Raw genomic sequence first — 21,175 nt, 5'->3', positions numbered from 1 at the left:
TCATAAATGGGTCCTCCACCTGAAGGATAGTTGAAGAAACTGTCCAATATAGAGGTACCTTTTTGGTCTGGCAAATCACACAGATTACATAGTGCTGTCTTAATTAGTCCCTCTGGTATGCTGAAATGCTGAGCTTGTAATAACTCATCGCTTGTGACAAAATTGTGGTCTTTAGGCGGAGGTAAAAAATGCTGACTGTATAATCTTAATTTCTAATCACATCAAGTGTATCAACATAAACATCTAGTTTTTCGCTCTTTTTTTGCATGCAGTGATGATTTTCCCCTTTTGCCAAATAATTGTTAATGGGCCTTTCTTAAATTCCTTTACCTTCATCTGCCTTGATCATCAGATTGTATTGAGAGGAACTGGTTTAGATGTTTAATCTTTTATGTCTTTGTCCTTAGGCATTATAGGGCGCTATGGAATGACAAAGTGAGTTAGTAACTATGGAGCCACTGTATTGTATTCCTTGTGATGGTTAAGCATACTACAAAAGACCTTTTGGAATTAGCATAATTTGTTGGTAACTTCCTTGCTTTGTTAATTTTTGCCCTCTTGCTCTCCAAGTCACAGAGGAATAGGTAGTTATACTCCACGTGCGAGAGGGAGTGAGGACTGGCTGATGTGCGCGCTACCGTCTGTGAGGGCTCGGTGGGAAAAGGGGTGGCTGGAGGATGGTTCATTTCAGTGGTCTTCAGAGAATGGAAGAACACCCCTTTGGCAACCACTAGCAGCAGCAATTGTCCAAGACTCTCTGACCTTGTTGCTCTCCTGAGAAGAAAGAAAGTGCAAGAGGCTCACAAATCATTTCAGTAACAATTAGTTTATGTATTACTCCTGATTTGCAGGAGTACCTTATTCTGAGCTACAGGAAGACTATACTGTCATCCCTTGCTAGAAAGTAAGTTTGTGTTCACAGCGAATACTGCATTTGCTTGTTGTACATTATGTAAGGTCTCCTTTGAACTTGGTATGTGTGATATTTCACAGGAATGCTGGAATATTGTTATTTTTTAGAATGCACTGTCAGGCAATGCAAATGGTATCAGTTCTCAAAATCCCAGTTTATAGCAACATAGTATTTTCTGAAATACACTATTTTAAAAATGATGATGAAATGGTGACAGAAACCAATAAAGCTAGGGGATTTTCAAAGCGGAGACAGGTCTGAAACATCTCTCCTTCGGTCTTCCTGTTGTGCACTGGTACTAGCTTCTGCTCAAGCCTTAGTTTTAGTGTCAGTTCTAATGCTTCTGAATTTATCTGACAGATTTATCTCTGTCAACCACAGGATTTGTATGCCATCTCATACTTTAGTTTCTGATGTCTGTACTTAACTGATTTGTTTCCTATCTGCCTAGTCCATCTTTTCATTTTTGGTGAAATGGATTTATCTTGTTTTTATGATTAAATGGAAGGAGTTGCTAAGGAATCAGATCTGGATCCTTTATTACATTTTAGCATTGTTCCTTGGAAACCTGATTATATCTTGCAAATTAGAGCAACATCTTGAAGGTAATAAATCCTGCATAGCTTGTTAAGTATCCCATTTTTTACTTCTAGATTCTTACTGAAGCAGAATGATATTATTCCAAACTCTGCTGAGTGTGAAGTGTTCTGCTGTTGCTCTATGTGTTCACTAGTAACTAAGCATTTGCCATGCTAGGACAGAATTATTTTGTCTCAAAGACTTTACATTCAGAGTATGATTTCATAACTGTCAGTTACGTAATGGCTTTTTATTAATGATGTTTAAATATTTATCGCCTCTCAAAACACAGTTATGAAAAAGCAAGGGAAATACTTTTCTAGACAAATTCAAATCCATGTCTGTTAAGCCTCTGTTTATCTTCCTTTTTCAGCTACATGGCTGATACCTGCTTTTTGTTATTTGATGGGCTATAAAATTCACTTTTGTGTCTGATGAATTGAAAATGTGCAATATATCCATATATTTTGTTACTGCTGATAATTGGATTAGAATTTTGCTAGTAATACTAATAAGAGTTTATGGTGTAGATCCATTTGCATTTATTAAATAGTTTTAATTTGGGTTTCTGACTGGGAAGTGTTCAGAGTGTGTATATGTGTTTTCTCCTCCTGTCGTGGCTTCTGAATACCCTACAGCTTTACTCATGCGAGCAACCTTCATTAATAAAGAGTTCTTTTGACAGTCTGCGCTCTGAGATGCTTCTTGACGTTTCTCAATATTTTTCTCTGGTGAAGCTCTTGTTGCTACTGACAATGAGACACTGAAATGCAGACAGTGCAGAGAGCTCATTGACCTAATATCATATGCCTTTGGACACAATGCATTTTCAGTCGTCTTGAAAATAAAAGTGTTGGGTTTTTTTTTTTTAAAAAATGCCCCCCCCCCCCCCCCCCCCCCAATTTTGGCTTCTTATCATCGCTAAGGATGCGACTCATCAGTTTAGGAAAGTAAATACATGATGTGGTTGCCTCTGACAGGAGAGGTTGAATTCAGTGACCGAAAAGGACCATTTCTTCAGCAAATCAAATGTACTTCAGTGATGCTTACTTGAAATTTACGCTTGTGATGAAAGCTAAAAACACTGGGCAGGAGTAATCATTCCTGTTGGCAAGGAACACGAAATCAAGGTGATGAACTAAAAGAGACAATGAAGAAGTTAGACAGAAAAAAATATGTGTATTTAGGGAGGAAACAGGAGTGAAAATGTAAGTAAACGGAACATGCAAGCATGGACTATAAAGGAAAGAAATTCCTGCAATAAGACAGTGGACCCAGGAGTGTTTCCAGGCCATGAGGTGGTAGCCAGGTGGTGTGGTTTAACCCGGCAAGCAGCCAAACACCACACAGCCGCTCGCTCACTCCCCCTGCCCCCGGTGGGACAGGGAGAGAATCGAAAGGATAAGAGTGAGAAAACTTGTGGGTTGAGATAAAGACAGTTTAATAGAACAGAAAAGGAAGGGATAATAATAATAATAATAATAGAATATACAAAATGAGTGATGCACAATGCAATTGCTCACCACCCACACTGACCGATAACCAAGTAGCGATCTCTACTTCTTGGACACACCTACCATTCATATACTGAGCATGACGTCACATGGTATGGAATACCCCGCTGGCCAGCGGGGCCAGCTGTCCCGGCTATGCTTCCTCCCAGCCTCTTGCGCACTTGGCAGCGCATGGAAGCTGAAAGTCCTTGACTAGCAGGGTACTTAGCAACAACTAAAAACATCAGTGTGTTATCAACATTCTCCTCATACTAAATCCAAAACACAGCACTAGGGAGAAATGTAACCCTTTCCCAGCTGAAACCAGGACACCAGGTTCATATACCACCTACCTCCTGACCGGTATTAGATGGGAACTAAACACGCACCAGCTCTTTCACCTTGATTTCCACAGTAAGGAAGCTCTGGTGAAAGTGCTGGAACTTTTGTGAGTGTGGTTGGCCCCCACCATCGGTGACGTATGGACAAGCACCTACCTTCTGCTGCTTGCTGACAGAGGTGCGGGAATACTTAACCTAACCTCTCCTCCAGATCTGTGGAGAGATCCTGAGGTAGGGAACGCTTTGGCACAGCAATTGCTGTTTAGCTGCATTTGCTGCTATGGGTTGTTGGCCCAAAAGGGAGTTATATGTGATGTGGGAACAGTGCCGTCGCCCCAGAATAGACAAAACATCCCCATGCTGGGACAGCAGTAGCACAGTGAAAATCAGAGAAGTACAAAGAAGTGAGCAAATGAAGAATCATTTTTGCTCCACTGAGGTATCTAAGATAGGTTGCCCTCCGTAAACAAGCAAGCTTCCAGCAGGTACTGAAAACAGATTTGGCAGCAGCATTTTTTACAATTAAATCAGAACTTCCAAGTGTCATGTAGTGAATCTGGAGATTAAAGTTGGGACACTTGCTATTTCTTTACTTGTTGAGCTTCCTAAAAAGAAATGTGGCTTTATTACCTTTATTTTTTAATGTAAATTTCAGTTGTTTGAATACAGATCTTCAAATTAATAGTTGCTCGTAATGAGCATAGTTCAAGTATTTTTTTGGTTTCTAATCTCCCCTTTAAAAGGAGTGTGATAGACGTAAGGTGCTTTCCTGCGGCTGAGGCATGCCTAGCTGGGGGAGCAGATGTACCACACAGAGAGTCACGACTCCGGGCAGCAAACTCCTCTTGTGCAGTTTCTTTAGTAATTGTAACTCACAGCGGTCTAAGGTTTACTCTAATTTGTACCCCTAGGACATTTTTCTTAGCGCAATGTAGCAAAAGATTAGTGGCCCGGGGGACCTCGGCCCTGGCTTCCATATATTGCTGTCCCTGCTGCCGGGGAATGGCTGGGCTAGGAGAAGGCTGCCTTGTCAGTTTTGTTCAAGGTGAGCGTTCCCGGGCTTTAGCAGGGTCGTCCTGCAGCAAGAAGAGTTTTCAGCTGCCTGCTTGCCTTAGAAATCTGTCCATTATCTGTTACTTGAACTCCATGTCAGGATCAGATCATATTTTAATTTCTCCCCTGGAGGGCTAGCAATTTTGATATACCTGTGTCACTCTAGTGTATCGTGTATATATTGTAGGCTCTCACCGTTCTGAAATTGTGTGCTGTTGGTCCATCAAGAGTTGCTAATTAGAGAAGATCGGTGAAAAAACCTCATGTGTGTTTTTCAATTTCCAAGATTCCCTGAACCCTTGGCTTGTAATTCATTACCAAAACAATTGAGAACCTGCGCTCAAAGTGATGGGTTAATACACTGCCTTTTTCAAGGCCTGTACTAGGAAAAGAGGAAACAAAGGATTAAATGACTGGAAGAGGAAAACTCTTCTCCATCGTGGCTTGTTTTGGTTTATTTTTATGTTACGGTCAAGAAAATTACTCTTTTATAGACCTTAATATCTGGCTGCTTCTTTTAATCTATAGTGCATGGGATGGCTAAATATAGGAGTGCACATGCAATATTTATGTTGCTGTGAGACAAAGATATGCTCTTAGCTCGTCCTGATCTGAAAATGAAAGTTTTTGTGTCAGGATAGCTCTTTTGGCCAGAATCCCTATTGCTTTTTTAAAGTCTATAGTCACTATGCTGCAACCCCTAGTATTAATGATGTTTACAGGTACTTCGTATTTCTCTCTTTCCCTTTCCATTTGGGATTAAACTGGTCCCACATAAACATTTACTGTGTCTTGATAAACAACGGTGCTGCAATGTATAAAGCAGTGCTCGTTTCATATACAATGAAATCTCACTCCTTTTTCTGGGAGGTTGCCTTTCTTAGTAAACTGTTGATTCTTAATTCTTGACCACTGATTGAGCCTGCATTTTCTCTCCAAATACTCTGCCCAGCTGTACTTCTGTTGTTCTGAAGAGCCAGTAAGTAAGGAATGGCAGACAATGTCTTGCAGGGCTCAACCACCTGCTGTCAGAGTAGGTCACGGGAGAAACTGTGGCTTTTTGCAAGAGTGTCTTCTGTAAATCGGGGTCACAGTAGGAAAAGGTGAAACCCGAAGTCAGTGGAGTTCTGCAGCAGCTCTGGAGAGGGATTTAGCTGATGTAGACTTTGATGCAGTACGGATGAAAATGTGTGGAAAGCAGAGCATCAGAGATCCCAGGGAATTCTCCGTTTCTACTTGCCCGGTAAGATCTTAACCACAATACACGCACTCGAGGTGAAGAAGATCCCCTTGTTATTTTGAAACTGCCTATAGTTGCAACTATAATGTCTCGTGGTAGTACCATCACTTCAATGAAGGGGTTTCCTTCTTTGGTTTGCTTTTTGCAGGCGTAGTTAGGGTCTCTCTCTTGTGTTGCACACAAGTCAACTCACCCTTTCTTTCCTTCAAACTGAACAGGGTCAACATGACTGTTAGACTGCAAATATTTTGATAAGGGCTGTTTTGACAACATGCAAAAATACTTCCTGTAAAGGATAAAATAGCTGAAGATAGGAAAAAAAACACCTCTAACTTCCTTGGGACTTCATAGAATAGAAATTTTAAACCCTTGATTAAAATTTATATCTTACTCTGTTTCTAATTTTGCTTACTTTCTCTTTTCTCTGTTTCTTTGAGAGGAGAAAACTTAGAAGATGGGAATCCAAAGCTGAGAAAAAAATCTGTTAAAAATAATGCACTGAAAATTTTCAAAGGTTTTAAAAAAAGAAATTTTAATGGAAAAAACATCGTGTCATTGGTAATTGCTTTTACTTCAGTAAGTTTCCCTTGAAAAATTTCAGTGTTCTCTGTATGTTGAAATGAATGTGGGTATCCTGCAGTGAAGTAATGGGGAGGGAGTCTTTCTGCTCTCTTTTTCACATTTGTCTTTCCCAATCTCAACAGGATTTACCTGAAAACAATACATTGACTTGGTTTTTCACTATCTTTTGTGACTACATTAGTATTCTAACATTGACTTAGTATCTGAGATTGGGTGGAATTGACTCAGAGCAATGTCTGGCCAGTAGTCTCTAGTGCAGGTGACATTTCAGGGAAATTAGAAATCTCTCCTTTTTACAGCTCTTCTGCATGTAAGTATCTTAAGTTCTTTACCAATGTTTTCAGGGAACTTAATACCTGGAAGAGATGCTTTAGTGTTAATTGCACTAAATCGTAGCTCTTTCAGATGGCATTGGTTGTTTTATTGTTGTATATTGGTGTTTAGGATAATTGTGATGTAGACTATCATTAGCATGCTTGGTCATCAGGGAGGCATAGAGGTCCTGAAGTATAAATAACTAGTATCTTGCATCCTTTTTCTGTTGCTGTAACATGATAACATAACCTTTTCTGGCCAATATTTTTTTGAATAGGTGTTTGACCCATATGTCATGTGACGGCAAACCAAAAACCTAATCCTGCAAACACCAAAGCATGCATGAAACTTGCTCAGATAAGCATTTTTACTGACATGGAGATTGCTGAGGTGAATAGTGGCTCATTTCCATGTAGTAAGAAATCCATGAGCAGAATCGTTGGCTCTCAGAAGTGTGAAGTTGTCCGACAGTTATGCTTTAAAATCTGTTTTATCTTTATATAAAGAATTACTTCAGGAGAAAGCATTCCTATGTGCTTTATCAGAAACAATAAGAATTCTCCAAAGTGTTTCTTATCAAAGCCTTTCAGAAGACTTTCTTACTATGCAGAGTATGCCTCTTTTCATGTCCAGACTAATTTTCAGAGGTCTTGACTGGGCTGTTTAGTCTGACATGCACCACAGGAGTCCATTAAATAAAATATACATATATTAACATTCCTATGAAATTACCTCTTTTTAATTATTTTATTTCTTCATCAGTAGGTCCTACGTTAATAATATAAAATTGTATTTTAAAAATGTTTATTCTTCCACACTGATACTTTCTGCTTTTCATTGGATTAGCCTAGTTTAATACTCTGGCTCTCATGCACTAACAAGAAATACTGCATCATTTGGCTGGAACTACATCAGCAGGTATTTAGGTCCAAGCAATTCCTATTAGGAGTTACTCAGTTTCTAAGTTATGCAAATATTTCTACTGATCTTTCAACAAAGCTGTAACTTTGTATCTCAACATCCGACTGTGTGTGTTAAATATCAGGTATTCAATTATGTGGAAACTTCCCTGTACTTTCAATATATTTCCCTATGCTCAACTGTAATCTGTTCCTAAGTGGCTAGATCTACATGGTGTAGAGGTTCAGCATGCTTTGGTTTCAAACTCTGAATGTAGGCAACCTTCCCAAACGTCACTTGTGATATTCATTTAATTGGTAATACTGAATATTTTCGCTGGGATATCCTAAAAAGGGCGGGAGACGTAGTGTATAGTCCACTGCTCAGTGTCTGAGTGGCCAGGTGGTTACTCTGTATGGAGAACTTCAATGGGTATGTGTGGCATGAGTAGTTTTAGGAAATCTTAATTGCCTATGCTGTTGCTTTGATGCAAAATGCAAGACAGTAAACTGGTCTTGTGTGTTTTGCTTTTGATCTTCTTTTTGAGTGCTCCTCCTGTAGTTTCTTGCTTTCTTTTTATGGCCACTAACTACACCGTATTGTTTCTGGTTTGCAGGTTATTATGCCACCTGACATTTGCATATGCTGAGTCCTTATCCTGTGTCATACCTATACTTTCTCTCACATCATACAAATACATACATGCCACATTCACAAAATACATTCATCACAAGAGACTCTTCACTATTCGTTAGAAAGGAGTGTGCTGTAGATAAACATACATTTAGGAGCTTTAGATTCCCTGAATTTGAAGGGAGTTAGGCTCTTTAATGTAGGAACAGGCTTTATGTTGCGCCTATGCTTTATTTTTTTCTTACTCTGATAGTTTCGGTATACAAGATTCTAAAGATGAAAAGGTAAAGTGGTGAGGTCAGCCAGAAGGGTTGAGTGGGACTTAGTGACTAGAAATGGAAGTATTGACGATAATTGAATCTGTTCAAGTGTGTTGTGATTTAAAAAACCTGTTTCTTTCATGCTCACATCAAAACCAAACAGTGCTCAGATATAGATAATTCGGTATTCTTGAGACATTAATTGAAAGACCAAGCACCATAAGGCAGCAATGCAAACTTCCTTAATTTAGTATCGTAACTGTGTATCATCTCTGTCCAGTACGGGTAATTTACTGTAAATCACTTTAATTGTTGTCCTTCCTGATAACACTGTGCCACTTTGTCAATTTGAAACAGTCTGCTCATTTTTGCTTGCAAACTGCAATGTTTCTTTTACCATGTATATATACAAACATTTCAGTATGTATTTGTATACATGCAAACTGTATGCCTTATTTGCAAATGTATCTTGGCATATGTGTTTTCTAACTAGGAATGTCAGTGGATTATGCTGGTAGGACTTCACAAAAGGTACCTGCATTTGTATTCAAATAAAAATAATTTTTGAAATCTTCTTGAAATCATGCTGGTCTTCTGCATGGAGATTCCATATTAGAAATAAAAAATACACTTCTGTTTTACCAGATTTATGGACTCTGAAATTTTAATATATAAATATTATTTACGTAGATCCCAACTGCAAACATCAGGAGATAGTTGTCCTGGTTTTCAAATTACTTACTTTTGTCAGAAAAAGTCAAGCGTGCACTCAGTCAAAAGTGTGTGTATTTTATAGTCCATGTGTCATAGACCAAGAACCTAACCAGAATTGTGCCTGATATTTATCTGCAATTTCAGTGAAGCATAACCTTTTCCATTATCAAAAGCAAAAGGGCCAAATTGATACATTCACATCTAGCTAATGAGTGCATGTGGCACAGAGGACAGAAAACCGTCTTTACAGCCTGGGGCAAATTGTGCTACTGCAGATTAATAAAATGCTGGGTGTTGCTGCAGCTTCGTATGAGATGGGTCATCATCAGGCTTGGCATAACTGGCTGTAGGATGGCCTTTTCATCCCTTCAGTTGTAAAGTAGAAGACACGCGCATAAGCCACCTTGGAGTTATTTTTTCCCCGCTGCTGGGCAGTTAGCCAGCTGTGAAGAATATCTGCCCCTCGTTGTAACCGACTCAGCTCACTGACCAGCAGTAACATGCTAGGTCACGTCGATTCAGTTGTTTCTGGTCCATACCTTCCTTCAGTGACGCATAAAAGTGCTCTGAAAACATAAATATCTAGAAGGTATATATATTTCATCTGTAGAAGTGATGTAGTGAGTTATATTAGTCTACAATTTCTATGAGGTAATGCTCGAGGCTTTGCACAGCTATGCTCTTTCATTTTAGTGCAGTGCTGTTATTGACACTGACTTTAATACCGCAAGGTACTAGCAGAAAGTCATCCCGTCTGCCTTAGATATTTGTGCGCTTTTTCCCTTGCTGGTAATAGGTTCATCTGTGGAGGACAGCTCATACTACAGATCTAAATGGGAAATGGTTAAGGTATATGTGTGATAATGGGCAAAAAAGAGAAACCAAGTTCAAGTATAACTAGGATATTTATTTTCTGAGAAGAAGTGGTGGTGTGTTGCTTGACTAGAATGCTTGCTTTATTTACAGAAAAAGACTCATATGTCTTAGCTCAGGGGACAATGCTGGCTCGGCTAGTTGCTTGGAAGAAAAAGTGTTTTTTGGAATGCGACTGCAAAACATGCATGGCATTTCTGAGGCAATTAAGAGATCCCGAGCTTTAAGGGAAAGTAATTCACGTTCTGTCTAGTTCTAGTGATGTTCATGGTCCAGGCAAACTTTTCACAAAGATAGGTTTTTATTAGTAGCCTTAGGAGTATTTGATTGTGACTGTGAAATTAACACTATGATGTGAGTAGCTACAATACGCTATGTTGTGTAGGAACTGCCAACTCTTTGTTAGGTACCAGTCGGCTCCTTTGTCCAATGTTATTCTTTGAATTTGCACTCCTGCATTTTTAGATTTTTTTATCTTTTTATTGTGAGCTGTCACTTTCAATATAATCTGAATTTTAGAAAAGAAGAGCATTCAAATTGTAAATTCAGAATCCTGAAAACATTTTTCAGGAGAATATATCAGTGTAAATACAAGCTTTGGTAGAAGTGGTTTTAATTGAGCAGCTTTTGCTCTGGCAGCTAAGGGCAAGTATCTGTGGGAGGAGGTGGCCTAACAGCTAGAGGCTTGCCTGAGTGGGATCACCACAAGAAGGCACTTTCAGTGCCAGCTGAGGAGGTGAAGACGAGAACAAGCAGTGGAGAGGCCACCCCTATGTCAAGGTGGGTGGAGGTTTGGCCTTTCTGGGTTTCCTCTGTGTGGCTCCTCAGCAGGCTAATGCAATTAGCATGGTAGAGGAGAGAAGTGGCCATCTGTAACCATCCATTTAGAAATGGCTTTTGAGTGCAGGCACAGGCGTTTGGCGTGGAGTAACAGGAGTACCCTTGTTACTGTGCACTGTGTAGCTCATCTCTTTGCTGCTAGTGTTTGGAGGTATATATTTAGGATTAAGAATCAGAAAGTCTCAGTTGCTAATTCAGCTCTGAGAGCCCCCAGTGTCTGCTCTCAGACAGGTCATGCTAGTCTTTATCTCGATATGCAAATATTTAAAATGAGAAGAACATCTGTTAACATCATGGGATGTTGTGTAGATGATTTAATGGTTGTAGCAGTCTGAATTACGTAAAGTGCTGTGATAATGCCACTAAGATGGCTCTAAGCCACCAGTATGATGCAGCTGTGAAAAAGGCTAATGTACCTCTCCGATGCATTAGACATGATATTTTTGTAGAGAGAGGGAGAAATGCTAATAGCATTTCACAAAGCTTTCCTGAGACCTCATTTGGAATATTGTGTCCGATGCTCTTCCCTTACAGTGAACAGAAAGATGGACTTAAATTGGAACAGGTGCAAAGACAGACTACTAGGCTGATCAGAGTTACAGAGTATTTATCTTTCAAAGAGCGAATTAGAAAGCTTTTGATGTTTAGCTTAGTCAAATGAAGGTTGAGAAGGGATAAAGTTATTCTTTGTAAATAAATCTATGGGTAAACATCAGCAATAAAGAACTGTTTCAGCTGAAGTATAACCAATTTTTCTGGTATTGATACTATAAATTGGTCCTGAATGAATTTAGACAAGAAATTATAAGAACTTTCCTCACCATTTCTTCTGAACAGGACAGTGGAGCAAAGAACCTGAACGGTTTTAAGCCTGAATTTAGTAAGCTGCACAGGAGATTTTATTCTGGAGTGATTGTAGAAAGTTAAGTTATGAGATGAGTCTTTGGATTTGAAGTATGGAGGTCTCTAAGGGGTCTGAAGGGTGGCTGAAATTGCTTGTTTTCATTATATTTATTTGGCACTAACAACGTGCTTCACGGTTTCCAGTGGTTGCTTGTGGATAAGAAGTATGTTTTTTCTGCTCTTCTCCCAAACCCTTTAGCAACAACTTATTTTACCTTGTCCCCTGTTCTACCCCCCATCTGCTCACAATCACCATGGAACTGATTACAAGATCTGGGATCAGGAATGAATGGCTCCCCCTGGGGAAGCAGAGGACAAAATAGGTATTTTTATCCGCTTTCGTTGTGTGATGCGTGGTCCACTTCCTGTGATCGTTTAGGAGAAGTTGTTCCTTGGCAATTGTTAAAAAAAACCGCAGCTATTGCAAAGGCGTAGGATATAGACAGTGTCCTCCAGCTCCATCTCTCCCTCTATGATTATAGCCTTTCCTATAGCTATTTTGCCTTTTGTAGGGTATTGAGAAGCAATTTGTAGTGTTTAGGGCACACGGGGCGGATATACTATGGAAACTTCAGAACTGAACATTCATCGCGTGGTTGCCTGCAGTTGCACATCCATCCCAAAGGGACCATCCCGTGTCTCTGAACTATGCAGAGGCACGCATTGAAATGCAGTGTTGGTGATCCAGACGAGGTGTTGCATTCTTTCTGCTGCTCAAACTTTGCTGTTTGGAGTGGAGTTTTTTTGTCACGTTGTCTGAAGAATATATGTATTTGTCTTCTCCTGTGCCCCAGAAGGATTGTTTTAAGTGATGCCTTGCAGTTTGGTTATCCCTCTGCCTTTGCATTTGCAGCATTTCTCTGAGAAAGTGGGCTTCCAGGGAAATCAGCATATCATCGAAGACTTCAGATTGAAAGGGGAAATACGGAAGGAAAATGAGATGAGAAATCCTTTCACAGGCTCTAGCTTTGGTATTGAATTAAGTAACCAGAATGTGGTGAGGAAGTAGAGGATGATAAAGAGCAGCGCTTCCATTAGGTTGTCTTGTTTTTCAGAAGGTCGTGCAGCCTGGGAGACGCGTGGTGTTTATAACACATTCATGGCATAGCTGCTTCCTGGTAAGTGTGCAACAGGAAGAAGTGTTGTTCTTAAATTAGTAAGTGAAAAAGCAGCTGGTAAAGGATGGGCTACAGCTTTCTAGATTTTATTCTGGACAGGATTTAAAGAGAAAGTTTCTTTTCAGCGTTTCATTGGAGAGCCAGATTAAAAAGTAAAATCTAACTTCTTAAATTACTGGGTTTTTAAGGCTGAGGCCATATCGTGCCACCAAACGTTCAGCTGACTGTGAAGAGGGCTCTGTGCTTGAGGTGACTATCGTCATAATAAAAAATTGATTCTTATAGGGAATAATATAAACCTGAATATTTATAAAATACATTATTAGGCAGTGGAGAACTAGTGAACTAGTTAAGTAAGATATTATTCCTGCTTCTACGAATAGCTTGCCATGTGGTTTTACACATGTTATTTGAAAAGGAGGCAAATAATTTTGAATAGCTCATTAATTTTATAATTGGGGCCAGTTGAATGTCTCTTTTGGTTTTTCCCATAAAAAGACTGTAACTCCCATTTTGGATTAATTTTGTTTTGAAAATGAATTGAGTTCTCAAGCATGTACTTTAACTTTGCTGACTAAATTTGATAGCCAATCTTTTGAAAATTTTAGCCATAATATTTATAGAATAGTAGACAGTTAAAAAATGGGTGTGATTTATAATTTACTTTGAGATCAAACACGAAAAACATGCTAGGGAATACACTTTAATGAAAGGGGCTTATGCTGTGGTAGATTTCTTTCCTGCTCAACACCTTACAGATCATCAATCTGGGGGAAAAAAAAAAGCACTGAGACCTTGTCTTTCACGGACAACTGTGTGACAGCAACTGCGCTGTTTATATTTAAACCATCGGATTATCTCTAATACTTTCAGATGGTCTGAAGCGAACTTCTAGCAATGCCCTTCATGATGAGTTCCTATAATTAATGGTTCCTGAAAGTACCAGGCTTCCAGCACTTCCTCTCTCCCGCAGCTCTCTGAAGTGTGAAGCTCAAGGATCAAAGAAATGTTAACTATATTGGCTTTAGGCTGTACAAAGTATAAACCCAGATCCCTTGTTTGCTGAAAAGTTCTAGGACATGTCTGTGTGAGCAAGTTAACTAGCATCAGCCAGACTATAATTGCTATAGCCATAACATTAAAATCCTCTTATTCTAGTAAGAAAGATGTTTCGAGGTGAGCTGGGCTTCTTTTGGATGAAGGTTGTTAAGCCAAAAAACTATTACAAAAAAAAAAAACCACCCCCGACCCCTTCATGGAAGATTTAAACTAGTGCAGTGTATGATTCCGTCACCATTATACTGGTAAATTTTCCGAGCCAGGAAACCATTAGATGGTAAGAATCGTTATTTTCCTTCAGTCGTGCGGGTCCTGGGGAGGCACAGGCACTTGTTGACGTGATGAGGTGCGGCTGTCGAATGCAACCAGTAGCACACGATGGGGCAATTCTTGGCTTCATACAGGTAATTTGTGGGTGAAAATGATGGACCTTCGTTTGTAAATTATTCTCTTGACCTTTCTGGCAAGGAGGTACGTGTGGGTGAACAAAGCGTCTTTTTCGTGTCACTGGTGATGGAAACGAGAATGTAAACACCACGGTACGAGGGATGCCAGGAGCTTGTGAGCAGGAAGAGAAAATAAACAGAGGAGAAGGGTTCCCTGAAGTGAGTGGAGGCAAATACTGAAATTTGTTTTATGTCTTTTTGGTCAGTTTACCAGTGTGTTGTTTTTTTTTTTAATTCAACATCTATCTACTACTAATAGTTACAGATATTTACGTTGCTGTTACCCTAACCAGCAAACAAATGCAAACATGCTGATGAATAGGAGAGACTGAGAGTGCCAACTTTTGAGAAATGTCTAGGATCACCAGTGATAATTGGCTTCTGTATGAGTTACGACCATTGGATTATTTAGGTTTTGAAGCCTAGTTCCAAAGGCGTGATCATATTAACAGCCCTGCTTCCTCCATGGGATGTGACAGTGGTGGATTTGCAGGGTCAGGCCATACTGATGACTGAATCTCATTCTATCTTTAACACCAACAGGCAGTATACCAAATTGAGGAACAAGAGAGAGTACAACATTAAATATATTGGTGTAACTGTTTGAGACCTCTTCAGAAGAAATAAGAATAAATACCATTTTACATTATCCTGACAGGTACCTTTTAATGTTGAGTGCTTATCAGCAAGATCCAAGTATTTTGAACATTTTTATTTTTCTGTTGGATTTGGGGTCAAATAAAGATAATTAGATACCACTTTCAGCATTAAAGTGTACTTAACACAGTGTGGCTCAACAGAGGAATGAGTGATTTATTTGTAAATAGTACATTCATTGATGATACTGCATTTATACATAATTTTTATATATTGGACACACAAAACATGTTGAAAGGCTGCCTTGTTGTAGTGTACATAAATATTATCCATCATTTGTTGTTTAAATATAAAAAGTAACTTCACTCTACTGTCTTTATTTCGGATAAATCAGAGAGTTATTTTTTCTTTCTAGTTTCAATATTGGAAGAATCAAGATGTAATAGAAGTTCCTCTTTAGCAGACACCTCCTAGCACCGAATCATTCATCTGTACTCATTAACTAAAGTATGCTGTTATTAGATGGCCACTCAGTAATACAGTAGCAGCATAGGAGGGGTATGTGCTTTCTTCACTGAATCTACATCATTTCAGTGGAGGTTGAGATTTTTAAATCTAGAAGGAGATTCGGTTGCACAGGTTTTATTACAGGCTGTGAGAATCCTAGAGCTTAACCTCCCAGGCTGTATTGCAAATTTCACCCTGAAGAGAGGCTGCCTCCCTTCCCCCCCGAGCGACGCTTGCTCCTGCTCTCTCACGCGTGCTTGCAAGCCCATGCGCGCGCGCGCGCTGCTCAGCCGCCTGAGTATTTCACATTGAGGGATTCAGGAACAGACCGCATTCGCTGTTTGGGAGGAGTAGGATTTTGGACGGCAGCAGAGCACAGAGGTAGACAAGAGAGAGCTGAGACCACTGTTGTCACCCCGAAGGGGTGGGGTTGCATTTGATGGAAGAGGAGCCTGGATCTGCTGCTCTGTTAGAGGAGAGAAGTGATGTGACCGACTACTGTTTTATCATCATGAGAAGGGGAAGTATAGTGGCTCTGAAGAAAAAATGAAGAAAAGCTATGTGACTTTTTGCGCTATTTAGAAATAGTGCAAATGCATCCTTGGGAAAGAAACGCAAGGCTTAAGCACAGAGAAATTTACCAGCACAGGAAGCAAAATGGCATGTTAAGTGTGCCATGAAAATGTGACACTCTGTATTTGAACGAGTTGGGGCTTCAAGAAGAGGGAATAATACTGAGAATAAACTGAAGATAACAATTAACAACAGATCTGGTTTTAAATCCAGCGTGACCCTTCTAGATTTTTATTTTTCCAGAACTTCTGTCTTCTGGGCAATCAACATACAGGTTACACCAAACAAGGTTATAAATCTTAGGAAGCTAATTGCAAAAATAATGTGAAAGATTAATCTGAAGTTTTCACTTACACCAATTTAGTATTTTCTTTTACATTCACCTCTCTGATACACCAGTCATGAATTTTATGAAAACTTCTGCAGCATTTGCAGCACATGTGGGTTGTGCTCCCGAAGTACTGATTATACCATGCAGAAAGGCGGCTGCATTCTTCATTATTTGAAACTTGGGCTGCATTTCAGTGAGGAAATCATGGGGAAGAGGAAGGAACAAACGTAGGGAAATGAATGGAAGAGGAGGAGTTGTGTGAGATAGGAGAATGTATAAAATATGGGAAAAGGAAAAAATAGGTAGAAGGGCAGATTAGTGGGAGAGCTGACAGGTTTACGATACTGATATGTAAATCCATGTTAGGAACAATCCTATGGCTAGCTGTTAGTTTTCATTAATACCAAGAAGCTGAGAAACACCTAATCTATATTAAGGTTCGTGTTACTTCTTCTTTTCAAAAGATGCCTGTTACAAATAAGAGTGATGTGATGAGGTAATCCAAAGAACTATTTTTGTGTATTCAAAGGTGGGAAGAAGGTTCTTAATGAAATTCTCATCATATTTGAATTTATTACATAATTCTGACTTCTGTTTGTGTTGATTTAGTTCATACTCTGTTGATACAAACTCTATTGTCACCAAGCCTAATATTGAAACTATTCTAAAAACAGGACTTAGGCAATAAATCAAATGTCTTTTAATTTGCTTTATTATTTTACATCTTGTGGGAATCAACCTCTCCCAACTGTATAAAATCATTTTACATTCAGCCTTAACCCCCTTAAGCCTCTCTCCCACAAAAAGGGGGGTTGTTTGAGACAGGACAGGAGGATGTCTTTGGTTGGTTTGTACTTGCTAGCAAAAATAGGTGACGGTATAGTATCATCTCTTTCTTCCAGTGGAATAAAGATAAGCACACTTACCCTTGGTAAACAGCGCCAAGAAAAATCTGTTCTTAATTAAAAACCATTCCTCCCTCCTCCTCCCAATACTTAATATATTTTACTGAATCAAGGGCTGTTTTGTCTTCAGAAAGAATGGCTTAAAGAAGTACTAGTAACTCTGTATTAACTGAAATGTACAATGAGTTTAGACTGAGATTTAGACTCTATCTAACTTTATTTGGGTTCTTTGTAGAACGATTTTTTTTAAAAAATTTGAAAGACTAGGTGGTGTTAATCTAACATCAAGACTGAAGTACCTGCAGTCCACAAAGCCTTGATACAGCTGCCTTGACATCTAAATATATAGGTGGCTATGTTTTTCAGGAGTGAGGGATTTAAGTGCCTAAAATTCTACTTCTGCACAGACAGCAGTGCTGGTTTGGCTTGTCTTCTGCCCATGTCCTCTGGGATCCTGAAATTAAGTGTTCCTGCTCATTAGCCCTTGTACAGATCTCTTTAATGCCCATCACTGGAAGTGAGTTCAGCCCAAAGCGTAGCAGCCATGGCTATGGCACACTAATCACAAAGCCTGTGTAGGAACCAGGAAAGGAAACATGGAAAAGATAGGGAGCTGGTTGTTGAGAATGAATCTGAAAATCACTAGGGCGAGAGGCAAAAGGAGGAGGCTGAGTGGGAGAGTAAAGCAGCGGGAAAACCATTGGAAGGTGAAAAGCGGTGCGGAAGAGCTAACAGATCTGTGAAGGGGACAGAAAGCTGAGAGGCAGTGCTGAGGTTAAAAGGAAAGTGGTATATGAGAGCTGGAAGCTAATGGGAAATGGGATTCTGGTTGCGGGGAGGGGAGGGAGCAATATATCGTATAATGAAGCTGATGAGAACGAAGCAGTTACTCTAAAGAGGCAGGGAGACAGGACTGAGATCAGAAATAGGAGACTGAGCCTGATGACAAGGAGTGTGATGAGGGAGGTGGCACATGTCCTCAGGATTGGCAATGGTACAGCTTGGATGAGAAGGAGAGGTGGCCAAGTTTTGAGGGAGACTCTGGGTGTCTGTATTGAACAAGATGGAGCTTCTCCTTTTCAATTGTTTCTGTCTTTAAAAGAGCTGGAAATTAAACCAAGCTTAGAAAGCTGTCTTGAAGCATGTTGTTAGGGTTACCCACAAGCACTGCAAAGCTGGGAAGGTGAAGAATTAAGGTTGTCTAGAACATGTTAACTGAGCTCCCTTGGACATACACATTATGATATAGTTTTAAATTATATGATCTCAGAATTGTATGGTCTTTCCTTCTGGACCAGAAGTGTACGAAGACTGCAGCAAAGGAGACAGGTCTTTGAAAACTTGCTTACATTTGTTGTAGAAACTTTAAGACAGGTAGTGAATGGGGCAATGCGCTACAAGAAAGGAAGGATGCGTCACCCAGTTACGGCAGGTGAATGCAGCTTCCCCAGAAAATTAGTTTCAAGTATTGTATAAGGCTAGGTACTCTGATAAATGAATTTTAGGAATCTGTGGTTGAACACTCAAGTTTGTAATGCTTCTAATTCAAAAGTTTCATTCTTTCAGTTCACAGTCTATGGGGATCATACGATGTACCTTGCAGGGGACTGAAATGCAATCTGTTGTTATCTGTGCTGTGACCATATGTAATTCAGTTCATGTGTAGATTTTCAGTACTCTCTTTTCTTCTAGCTACTGTATTCACTGAATGAGGTCAGGGTCCTGTGGAAAAACATTGCATGTCATTACTAATAAAAAGCCAGGCAGACTAGATATGAACAGGGGGGCCCAATTAATTCCAAATACTTAAAAAATAAAAATAAAAATCGTGGCTTCTGAAGTGCTTATCTTAAAAATTTGTTAGTTTCTACCTCATTGGATACCTTTCTTATTTGAAGATTTTAGGATTGTGAGGTTAGCGTTTATATATGGCTTGTTGACTTTTGTTTTTTTTTAAATGCACTTTCTGTATATTTATGGATGCACAATGGGAAAAGAAAACTTAAAAACTAGGAAGCACAATTACAGTCAGTTTTTTAATTTCCATTGCCTTCTGGTGAAATCTTCTTTGAAAAACTGTACCTTGCTTACTTTTCAATTATACATTTACTTGTGTAATGGAGGAGATGAAAAATAACTTTTGGTCTGATGTAATTGTAATTGTATTTTAGGGGAACTAATTCCATCTTTGTTTTCTTTCTAATCTGGTTATATTCTGACCATGGTCAAAAGTAAGGCTGCGATTACTATTTAAAGAGACTAGTTTCAGTGGTTGTGTCATATCAAATGCATTGCTTTTCTACTGTGTTACTGTTAGATGGGCTGCTCTAAATTAGATGATCTAATTCTGGAAAATTCTAATATATGCAGGTGGACTTTTGTGTCAGCAAAGCCACACTTATTTAATTGGAGCTCCATATGTCTGCAAAAATTGATTCCATATGGTTGAATAGCACATTTTGAAAATGTTTCTTTAATTCATACTAGTGCCAGGAGAAAGTAGAATAACTTTCTGTTTTGAGCTCCTCCTTAACTAAGTGACAGTGCACCTGTACACAAACCTTCTTTCAATTTTTAAAGTGGTAATTGAATATGTAGGATTTGCTTGTTACATGTTAACAGTTTTAAGATAGCTTAAATCTGTGGCTAACAAAGCCTTAACTGTGTTGCTGTCTGTTTGTACTCTAGAAACAAGTGATAAAATATACCCAAGTCATGCAATCCCACCTTCTAGTAGGTTGAATTTACATGAGGTTTCTCACAGAAAACTCTTTCATTTGAGGTTGTGCTGAGACTAAAAAAATACATGTATGTAGAACTGGTCAAATAAAACCCAGTCTTTTTGCAGGGGAAAAAAGCTTTGAGTTTGCTTCTGGTTAGGCAAATTGATGGGAAATAATCTTGTTAGAAAAGCTGGGTGTCTGTATTCTTAAATGGCTGACAATTTGGGGCCATAAGAGTTGATATAATTAAGAGATGAACTTAGGAGGAGTTACGTAAATTGATTTTTTCCTTTGTTTTTTTATTGTACACAGGTACTTAAGGATAAAACTGGCCTGAAGGGAAAATCTGGGGGAAACTGGGGAGCTTGACTGTTCTTGCACCCGAGTAAGTGAATGCTTAGCTGGAAATCAGCTTTACAAAATGTTAAAACTGTTAAATATTTTTCAGCATCTCCGTGCCTAATTGCAATCTGTAACTTGAGACAATACCTTGGCTTTTGAATTGAAAAAGACTATAGACGTACTAGGGCTAGCTAAAGGGAATGTTGTAGAGAGCCTTCAGTGCTTTGCAGGAGGTTTGCTTTTATTGCTACCCTTAAAGCCTCCATAAAATTAAACATAGATTGTATTTTGGTGTTTTGCCTTTTCAGTTATTTATCTTGAGAATAATTTCTGAGTTTGAATGACCTCTCTGTTTCTTAAAGTTAAACTCGATCTTGCTGGTTTGTGATCATAATAAGGCACTGAGATTCAGCAGGACTGAAGGCCTACGGAGAGGTTATGTTAAGTATGAGGTCATCAGAGGATGAAAGCTGAGAAGATGACCTCATGGTGGCCTAATATGTCTTGGAAAGGGTGAATGCTCATTTCACGTTGTTTGAGACAAAAGCTATTGTCTGGGTTGGGTTTGCTTCCACTAAAACAGTTGGATTAGCTTCCATTAAAATAGGACAAGGACAGCTTTTCTTTGTCAGCTTTGACGGGGCATGTGGCAGACATTCCTAGGCATCTGAAGGACCCCAACCAGTCCCAGACCTAGCCTACACAGGTTTCTGAAAAGGCAGGAAGAATATTTTTCGGTTACCCACCTAGCTTCCTTTCCTGGCAATCCAAGCATTATTCCTGGTTACAATAAATTATTTTACATGTCAAAAAGGTACTTTTTTGTATTATTTAATGTATTTATTTATTCATACATATTCATACATGAAATGCATGTAATATTAATGAGCAGATAAGTATAGTATAGCACGAAACTTCTTTCTACTAGTAACATA

The 21,175-nt window shown here is 39.2% G+C and overlaps 1 protein-coding gene across 4 annotated transcripts in view; it reads left to right on the top strand.

Annotated features, from left to right (window-relative positions):
* TBL1X (transducin beta like 1 X-linked) overlaps nucleotides 1-21,175 on the top strand; it is a 201,679-nt gene that overhangs the window by 37,146 nt on the left and 143,358 nt on the right. For 2 of the 4 annotated variants that reach the window (XM_075133458.1, XM_075133495.1), the window contains exon 2: nucleotides 20,211-20,283. The exons of 1 other annotated variant lie outside the window; for it this stretch is intronic. The gene's annotated coding sequence lies outside the window, so the exon portion shown is untranslated. Of the gene's footprint in view, nucleotides 1-12,697; nucleotides 12,758-20,210; nucleotides 20,284-21,175 lie in introns of all 4 variants that reach the window. One more of the 4 variants, XM_075133467.1, reaches the window with a different exon arrangement.

Source organism: Calonectris borealis, chromosome 1 (assembly GCF_964195595.1).
Source record: "Calonectris borealis chromosome 1, bCalBor7.hap1.2, whole genome shotgun sequence".
Taxonomy (NCBI): Eukaryota; Metazoa; Chordata; class Aves; order Procellariiformes; family Procellariidae; genus Calonectris; species Calonectris borealis.
Note: the sequence above shows the minus strand (reverse complement) of the source record. Positions and strands in the feature narration are given on the sequence as shown.